General features: G+C 48.0%; 1 long non-coding RNA gene across 1 annotated transcript; it reads left to right on the top strand.

The window, feature by feature from the left end:
• Positions 1-411: 411 nt before the first annotated feature.
• Positions 412-3,594, top strand: LOC140712492 (uncharacterized). Its single transcript, XR_012094097.1, has 2 exons — positions 412-1,655; positions 2,109-3,594. It is a non-coding gene; the product is annotated as an uncharacterized lncRNA (long non-coding RNA).
• Positions 3,595-9,258: the final 5,664 nt, after the last annotated feature.

The raw sequence follows: 9,258 nt of genomic DNA, 5'->3' as shown, positions 1-9,258 counted from the left end.
CTATCCTCCACCTAACTTGGCAGCATAGAGTAACAAATAAGGATGAGGAGAGACCTGACAGGTGTGCTGAATTTAAATGCACCCAGGGGTCATCAGTGAAATGTACACGCCCAAGCCCAAAATAAATCATTCATTCCTTCATTCCTCCAACAAAAATTGACTGCTAGGCACAGCAGATTGTATGCAGGAAAGTAATTCACAGCCTTTATTCTTAAAGAGGTTTGGGTTTTATGTAAGAAAATCTGACATCTAAATACAAAAAAAAAAATTATAAACACTTCCAATATAATGTTTTTCAGATTTTCATGATCAAAAGCCACCCTTTCCAGCAAGAATCACCATCAATGGCTTCATGAAAGAAGCAGCATTTGAAGAATAGTGTGATTTTGATAGGTGGAGCTGGGAAAGGAGAGCACTTCAGAATGAGGAAGCAGCGTGTTCAAAGGCCCAGGGGCCGTTTGGTCATACAGGCTGAACCATATTCACCTCTTGGAAGCACATTCAGGTAATAGTGAAGGGAAGGGCAGCCATGGAAATCAGTCACGTGGCAGCCCTGCTGGAAAGCACAGGTGTGTTCAGGAAATCCTGAGCTTGGGCAGACCGTGGGAGGGGTCCGAATGGGGAAGCAGAGAGATCAGGCAGGGACCTGGGCACAGAGGGCCTGGAAAGTCGGGCAAAGGCACCGTAGCTCCACTCTGCACACAATGGGAGGTTGCTAAGCGTTTTTGAGCAGGTAAGTGACAACAGGGTCAAGCTTTCAGAAGCTGGGCCTAGCCATGGTATGAGGGTGAAATGGGAGGAGAGGGATGGAAGGCCAGGGCATGGTTGAAATTGCCGCTGCAGTGAAGGGGACAGGGAAGGGGCCAACTGTCGGGGGCAGGTGGTGCGGTTGGAAAAGAAGGGATAGGTGCAAGAGAATTTTTTTAAGTCCCGGGAAAATCAACCAGGTTTGACAAATAACTGACTCTGGAGGTCAGAGGAGTGCAACAGTCAGAGGGACCAATCGGCCTGTTCTGGGAACCTGGGGAAGGAGTAGGGATCTTTTGCACTTTTACGGGAGACCACAGGGGTTTCTGCAACTGGACAGGCAAACAAGAAGTTCGATTTTAGGCCTGGTATGTCTGAGATGTTGGAGAGAGAGCCAGTTCAAAGTACCAGCTTTACCCCAAGCAAGGCTTTCTTTATGTCACCACACACACGTACACAAAGACTCCTCTTAGTGTTGATAGTAAAACACTCTGACTTGGAAGGAAGGTTATCGATTCCACTAGGCCCCATACTGCATTTCCTCCATCTGATTTTCTCCCCTTCTTCTCTCCTTCCCAGGCAACACGGGGCTCAATGCGAGAGAAAGCTAAAAATGCAACTTCCTTGTGGCAAACATGGGCAACAATTAGAAGAGCAAGGAAGGGGAATTCCCCCCGGCCCCATATTTTCCAGCTAAGCTGTGCTCGTCAGGCTAAACAGCGACAAAAATAATCACAGTTGCTTGCCACTTGGAATATTATTATCTGAACAGTTGGTGGATGTGAACTGTTTTTAAAACAGGCTATCAAAACAAATCCGGGGAGAACATCTGTGGGGCCACAGGCCTGCGAGTCAGCTGAGGAAGGAAGCCATAACCCAGCAGCCTCTCCATCGAGTGTCCTTGCAGGGTAGGCAAGGGGGCATCCCAAAGATCACCAGGGTGGGGTGGGATGGCCCAGGGTGGGAGGAGGCAAAAACAGGAAAGCAAGGGTCCAGCATGCAAACCAATTCAGAGCAATATACAGAAATGCAACTTCTAGAAACAATGAGGCGTAGGTAACGTGGGACCTCGAGCAGTGATGGGAGGATGGGGTAGCTGCAGGCTCCACTGAAATTGCTTTAGGGCCTGGGGACATCTGCAGTGAAAACATCGCATGTTATTTTTAGCCATAAGTTGAAATCCATGTTATTTAGTATGATGTTTATAAAAAATAAATGGTAGGCAGCCTTTCCTTCCTTGCTTCTCCAGCCGTCGAAGAAAGGTTTTTAGGTGCATACTTCTCTGCTTTGTGTAGCTTATTTTGCTTTTTAAAAAATGTAACAAATGAGGGCAAGGATAACACCTGTTTATTATTTAAAAGCTCGAATGAGACCCAGGCTGAGGCACCTGAGCTTCCTGGAGAGAAAAGACAGCGAACCGGAGAGTAGGCGCCGCAGTGGGAGAGCCGTGTCCCGCAACGCCCGGATCCCTTCTTTGCTTCTCTTTGACCTGGGGCAGGGAACAGCTTTCAAAACAAAATTCTTACAGGGGGTTTTGTTTGTGGTCTTCGTGTGTGGTGAATTTTTTTTAAGTAGAGAAAGGATTTCCACCGGCAGAATTGCTTCCTCCCCTCTCTTCTGGTCCCCTAATCCCCTCAATAAACCTTATAAACACTCCCCGACTCTCTCTCTTGGGTCTCCCCATTGTGTAGGGTGCTTGTGTAAAAAATAATTGCACCCTGTGGTTGAAGAATAAGCGAGCAGGTTTGATGTTTCAGGGGACAAGTTCAATTAAAGGAGGGAATGGAGATTATTTGAATGCCCTCTGGGCTGCAGATCTAAGGTCAGTTTTATTAGTAATTCTCCACTCAGTTTTATTAGCCATAAATACGATATTTTGATCTTAAAAACAAAAGCAACTGATGGCCCATGGATTCATGTGCCAACTGCAGCCTGGAGGTATAACGAGGCGGACAGTGATTGGAGGTCTGGCAAGAAGCCTGTAATCTTTGATGCAGACGCTCTAGAACTGTCTTCCTCCTCTGCCCTGCCTCTCTGGGGTCCCGCACAGAGAGCCCTGCCAGCCTCCCTGAGCCACGTTCTCTCTCGCTCTCCTCCCAGCCGTGAGAAACCACAGCTTTGGGGATCCCATGGCCCCAACAAGGATGGAGAGCTGTCTAGCCAGAGCTGAAGGGATGGTCTTGGAGAGCTGCGAGGCCACACAGCATCTCTGGGGGGGCCTGGGAGGCAGGAGGGCCAGGAAGATTCCTTCTCTAAGAGCCTGTCACTACTGGGGGCTTTCCGTGCCCAGCATAAGGAAAACTTCATCCTTCAGCCATCACAGGCTCTCCAGATGAGTCCTTGAGGAGACCAGAGTAGAAGCAGCTTTGGAACCGGGTAATGGGTAGATGCTGGAACTGTTTTGAATTGACTGCTAGAAAAAGTCTGTAATGCTTTAAACGGAGCATTAAGGATGATTCTGGTGAGGGTGCAAAACAAGAGAATAGATACAGAGAAAGACTAAAACTTCTTAGAGATTACCTACCTGGTTGTGAGCAAAATGCTGGTGGGAATATGGACAGTAAAGGCCATTCTGGATGAGGTCTCAGATGGAAATGAGAGCCAAAGTATTAGAAACTGGAGCAAAGACCATGCTTGTTACAAAGTGGCAAAGAACTCGGCTGAATTGGGTTCATGCTTGAGAGCTTTATTGAAGGCTGATACGGTTTGTCTCTGTGTCCCCACCCAAAGCTCATGTCAAGTTGTAATTCCCAGTGTTGGAGGAGAAACCTGGTGGGAGGTGATTAGATCATGGAGACGGACTTCCCCCTTGCTGTTCTTCTGACAGTGAGTGAGTTCTCATGAGATCTGGTTGTTTAAAAGTATGTAGCACTTCCCCTTTCACTCTTTCTCTCCCACTCCACCACGTGAAGAAGGTGCTTGCTTCCTCTTCACCCTCTGCCATGATTGTAAGTTTCCCCAGGTCTCCCCAGCGATGCCTCCTGTACAGCCTGTGAAACTGAGTTGATTAAACCTCTTTTCTTTATAAATTACCCAGCCTCAGGTAGTTCTTTATAGCAGTGTGAGAATGGACTAATACAGAAAATTGATACCAGAGAAGTGGGGCATTGATATACCTGAAAATGTGGAAGCAACTTTGTAACTGGGAAATGAGCAGAGGCTGGAGCAGTTTGGAGGGCTCAAAAGAAGATAGGAAGATGAGGGAAAGTTTGGAACTGCCTAGAGACTTGTTGAATGGTTGTAACCAAGATGCTGAAAATATGAACAGTGAAATCCAGGCTGAGGTGGTCTCAGATAGAGATGAGGAACTTATTAGGAACTGGAGTAAAGGTCACTCTTGCTATGCTTTAGCAAAGAGACTGGCAGGCATTGTGCCCCTGCTCTAAAGATTTGTGGAACTTTGAACTTGAGAGAAATGATTTAAGGTATCTGGCAGAATAAGTTTCTAAGCAGCAAAGTATTCAGGATATGGCCTGGCTGCCTCTAATAGCCTACATTTATTTGCATAAACAAAGAAGTGACCTGAAACTAGAACTTATATTTAAAAGTGAAGCAGAGCATAAACGTTTCAAAACTTTTCAGCCTAAACATGCAATAGTAAAGAAAAACCTATGTTCTGAGGAGGAATTCAAGGCTGCAGAAATTTACATAAGTAAAGAAGAGCCGAATGTTAATAGCCAAGACAAAGGGGAAAATGCCTCCAGGGCATTTCAGAGACTTTAGGGACAGCCCCTCCCATCACAGGCCTGGAGGTCTAGGAGGGAAAAATGGTTTCATGGGCCGGGCCTAGGACCCTACTGCTCTGTGCAGCCTTGAGACATGATGCCCTTCATCCCAGCCACTCCAGCTCCAGCCATGGCTAAAAGGATCCAAGGTAAGCTTGGGCCACTGCTTCAGAGGGTAAAAGTCCCAAGTCTTGGCAGCTTTCATGTGGTGTTGAGCCTGTGGGTACACAGAGGCAAGAGTTGGGGTTTGGGAGCTTCTGCCTAGATTTCAGAGGATGTATGGAAATGCCTGAATGTGCAGGCAGAAGTCTGCTGCAGAAGCAGGGCCCTCATGGAGAACTTCTACTAGGACAGTGCAGAGGGGAAATGTGGGGCTGGATCCCTCACATGGAGTCCCCACTGGGGTACTGCCTAGTGGAGCTGTAAGAAAAGGGCCACTGTCCTCCAGATCCCAGAATGGTAGATCCACCAACATCTTGCACCATGTGCCTGGAAAAGCCACAGTCACTCAATGCCAGCCTGTGAAAGCACCTGTGGGGGCTATACCCTGCAGAGCCACAGGGGTAAAGTGGCCTAAGACCTAGCGATCCCACCCGTTGCATCAATGTGACCTGGATGTGAGACACAGAGTTAAAGGAGATTATTTTGGAGCTTTAAGATGTAATGACTACCCTGCTGTGTTTTGGACTTGCAAGGGGCCTGTAGTCCCTTTGTTTTGGCCAATTTCTTCCTTTTGGGTTGGGGGCATTTACCCAATGCCTGTTCCCCCATTGTATCTTGGAAGTAACTAACTTGTTTTTAATTTTACAGACTCATAGGCAGAAAGGACTTGCCTAGTCTCAGATGAAACTTTGAACGTCAACATTTGAGTTAATGCAGGAACAAGTTAAGACTTTGGGGGACTATTGGAAAGGCATTATTATGTTTTGAAATGTAGAAGGGACATGAGATTTGGGAGGGGCCAGGGGTGGATTGATATGGTTTGGCTCTATGTCCTCATGCAAAGTTCATGTCAAATTATAATTCCCCATGTTGGAGGAGGGACCTGGTGGGAGGTGATTGGGCTTATGGAGGCAGATTTCTCCCTTATTGTTCTTCTGATAGTGATCAGAAGATCTGATTGTTCTCTGGAAGAGATCGGTGCCTAGGGCCCAGCAGGAAAACAGGTGGCCAACCAGAGAGCTGGAATGGGGAGCAGAGGGACGGGGGAGCCTGCGGTCTGCAGCAGTGAGAGGTGGGCACAGAGCCAGCCTGGGGGGTGAATGGCACAGGACATTAGAGGCAGGACAGGCCTCACGACTATTGCCATACACCCCTTCTGCCTCTTGGCTTGGGTTTGGAGAGACAGACCTAAGCCAAGATCTCGCAAGATCTGGTTGTTTAAAACTGTGTAGCACTTCCCCCTTTGCTCTGTCTTCCACTCTGCCATGTGAAGAAGGTGCTTGCTTCCCCGTCACCTTCTGCCATGACTTTAAGTTTCCTGCGGCCTCCCCAGCCATGCTTCCTGTACAGCCTGCAGGACTGTGAACCATTTCAACCTATTTTCTTTGTAAATTACCCAGTCTCGGGGTTTTTTTTATAGCAGTGTGAGAACAGACTAATAAAAAGGCAGAGCTTAAAGGCATTGAACTACGATATCTGGTGGAAGAAATATCTAAGCAGCAAAGCATTCACGGTGCTGTGTGGCTTCTTTGAATTGCATCTAGTAAGATTCAAGAGAAGATAAATGATGTAAAGATGAAATTTATCATTAAAAGGGAAGCAGAATAGAAATATTTGGAAAACTCTCAGACTGGTCATATAAAGAATAAAAAGTGTGTTTGTGAGAGAATACTAAGAGTGTGACCAAGCCGCTGTTTGCTCCTCCTTTTATAAAAATGAGAGTGAGAGATGGTGAGAGGTGAGTTGGGAAGGGTGAGGAGGAAGGCAGTAAAAATGAGATCAAGATGACAGAAAGGTGTGGGGTAAAGGGAAGGAAATGGGGCTGAAAAAAATGAGAAAGAAAGGAAACTCACATTTATTCCACTTTTCCTGAGTGCCAGAAGAATATTAGGCATCTGCTGGGGCAAAGAGCCCCACACAAAGGTAATTTCATGAATGAAAGGAGGCTCCATTCATTCCTTTGTTCATCAGATATGTTTTGAAGCATTTCCTATGTGTCAGACACTGTTGTAACCATTGGTCACATGACAGAATGAAACCAAGGTCAATGCCTGCTCTCATGGGGTCATGTGGACTGGGGCAGTGTGGAGTGCCGTGGATGTTAGCTCACTCACTCACAGCAACTCCAAGAGGCTTGGAGAAGGCTATTGAGTTGCTAAAGGTCCTGTGGCCAGTAAGTGGTCAAGAGGCCCTTTCGATGAGGATTTCCTTGGCTTTAAGTCAAAACCCACTGAAAAAAGGAAAACCCTGTGCTTTGAGAGGGTCACAGCAGGAAGTATCCAACATTCTTATGGGAATGGTACCAAGAAAATGCAGACATCTCTGACAAAGCTGCCCTAGAATGGCCTCACTGGTACCTGGGGGCACTTCATGTTGGCATTGAGAACATTAATTCCTCCTGAATTCAGGAGCTGAAGTTCAGGCATGGGCTGTGGAGCTGGCCTTGCGATTTGAGTGTAGGTGAGGATGTCAGGGAACTCATGCTCTCTCCTCATCCCAGTCTGGTCCCCAAGCCTCTGCCTTCCACACCGCCGACCTCCACAGCTCCTGAGTCTTGTCTCTCCAAACCCAAGCCAAGAGGGAGAAGGGATGTGCAGCAATCATCGTGAGGCCTGTCCTGCTTCTCTAGTGTCCTGTGCCATTCACCCCACAGGCTGGCTGTGTGCCTCACTGCTGCAGACTCCAGGCTCCCCTGTCCCTCTGCTCCTCATTCCAGCTCTCTGGTTGGCCACCTGTTTTCCTGCTGGGCCCTAGGCACCGATCTCTTCCATCTCTGCTTCCTTCCTGGCCTTCCTCTCGTTCATGCAGGATGTTTCCCTGTCTCGGGGATTCTACTTGCCCATCCGAGGGTTTGCAAAGCCTGACAGCCCTACAGGATGGGCTTGGTCCTTCTGTCCCTCTGAAAGCCCAAATTCACAACATTAACTCACTTTCTTTCCCTGGATGAACTGCTCCCAAGTTCAGCACCTGGGTAAGTGCTCCAACCTGCTTCTGCCACGTCAGTGGGGACCTCCTCCCCTTCCCCACGCCACCCCCAAGCACGAAGTGGGTGTCCCCATCTCCACTACTCCTACTTAGTCCCTAGCCTCCTGCCCACTGCACCCTCCCAGCCCCTTCCCCAGATGGTATCCAGGATGAGCACTTGAAGATACAAGCCTGATTATCTCATTCTAACCAACCAACTCTTGCAGATCTTGAGATTTTTAAAGCTTCATTTTAGGCTTCCCTTTGCTAACAGACTTTTCTCAGTCTGATTCTAGCCTGTCTTTTCAAACCTCTGGTTCTATACCCCTTCACAGGCCTCCTGCTACACACATACACACACATATACACACACGCACGCACATACATACACGCCATACTCTGGGCACGCCCATCTAGTTATTCACACATGCAGTCCCTGCTGCCGATATTTGCACTTGGGACGTGACACTGATGCTTGTTATATTTCTTAAACATACCACATGTTTATGTCTTCTGTGCTTTTCCTCCTATTATTCCCTGTGTTGGGAATGTCATCCTCCCTTTCAGCCTAACATAATCCTATCCCTTCTCTTCAGGACCCCTTTCCTTCTATTATTCCCTCTGTTGGGAATGTCGTCCTCCCTTTCACCCTAATATAGTCCTGTCCCTTCTCTTTAGGATCTGGTCCAACAGCACCTCCTCCATGAAACCTGCTTCCCTGATGTGTCTCTTACATTCCCACCATCCAAAATCTGACAGCTCTTGCAGGAGGGAGCCATGATGCTCTCATCTTCTGCATCTGCAGCTGGTGCCGGGGTCCAGTGCATTTGCTGCATGAGTGAATGAACCAATGTCCCAATCATTCCGGAGTATTCTTAAGGCTGGTCTGTCTCCCCCACGAAGCCTGGGCCCCCAGAGTCACCGAGCTGTGCACACAGAGAGATAATCATCTTGGTGTCTGTCTGACCCCAGAAGCTGGGTGGTGTCGCTAAGAAAGCCAGAGCTGCTTTGCCTCCTATATTGCTACTGAAATTTGCAACTCAACTGTTGCATAACCAAGGGAACCTGGCTTCCCTCTGAACATCCCTCCCACTTAGTTTGAGAAATAGAGAGAGAGTCAAAGTTAGGTCAAGACTCACCTGAGGAGGCCCCTGGCCCACCATCGAGGTCATGCCTGTCACTCCCCAGGCTGCCCCACCCGGGGAATGGGGTCATGCGGGGTTAGGGGGTAGCTCACTCCCAGTGGTGACTGGATTGCCCTGGGGAGGGAGACAAAGAATCAGAGCACAGGCCGTTCTCACTTCTGACCAGGGAGATTGCACACTCTCCCTCCTTCCCTCTTGGAGGAACATCTGCAATTCAGGGACTTCTGCAAAAATTTCACACTCAGGGCTAAAAGCAATTCTGTTTCTTGGAGGATTCTAGCTTGGCTTAGAGGAGGTTTGTACCCTCCTCCAGTTAAATGAACCAAGTATTTGGGAAATTACCTCACAGAGTCATGCCACCAACACCAAATGAGAGCCATCTGTACAGATGAAACAGTTAGGAGCTTTTGTGTCACTGCGGGCCGAAATGTGTAGCCCATTCATTGTGAGAGGAGGCACTTTATTCCTGAGTTTCTTTTTTTTTTTCTAACACAGAAGACGCCTCAGTCAGCGCG

This window comes from Chlorocebus sabaeus, chromosome 9 (assembly GCF_047675955.1).
Source record: "Chlorocebus sabaeus isolate Y175 chromosome 9, mChlSab1.0.hap1, whole genome shotgun sequence".
Lineage (NCBI taxonomy): Eukaryota > Metazoa > Chordata > Mammalia > Primates > Cercopithecidae > Chlorocebus > Chlorocebus sabaeus.
This window is presented reverse-complemented; position numbering and strand designations above follow the sequence as displayed.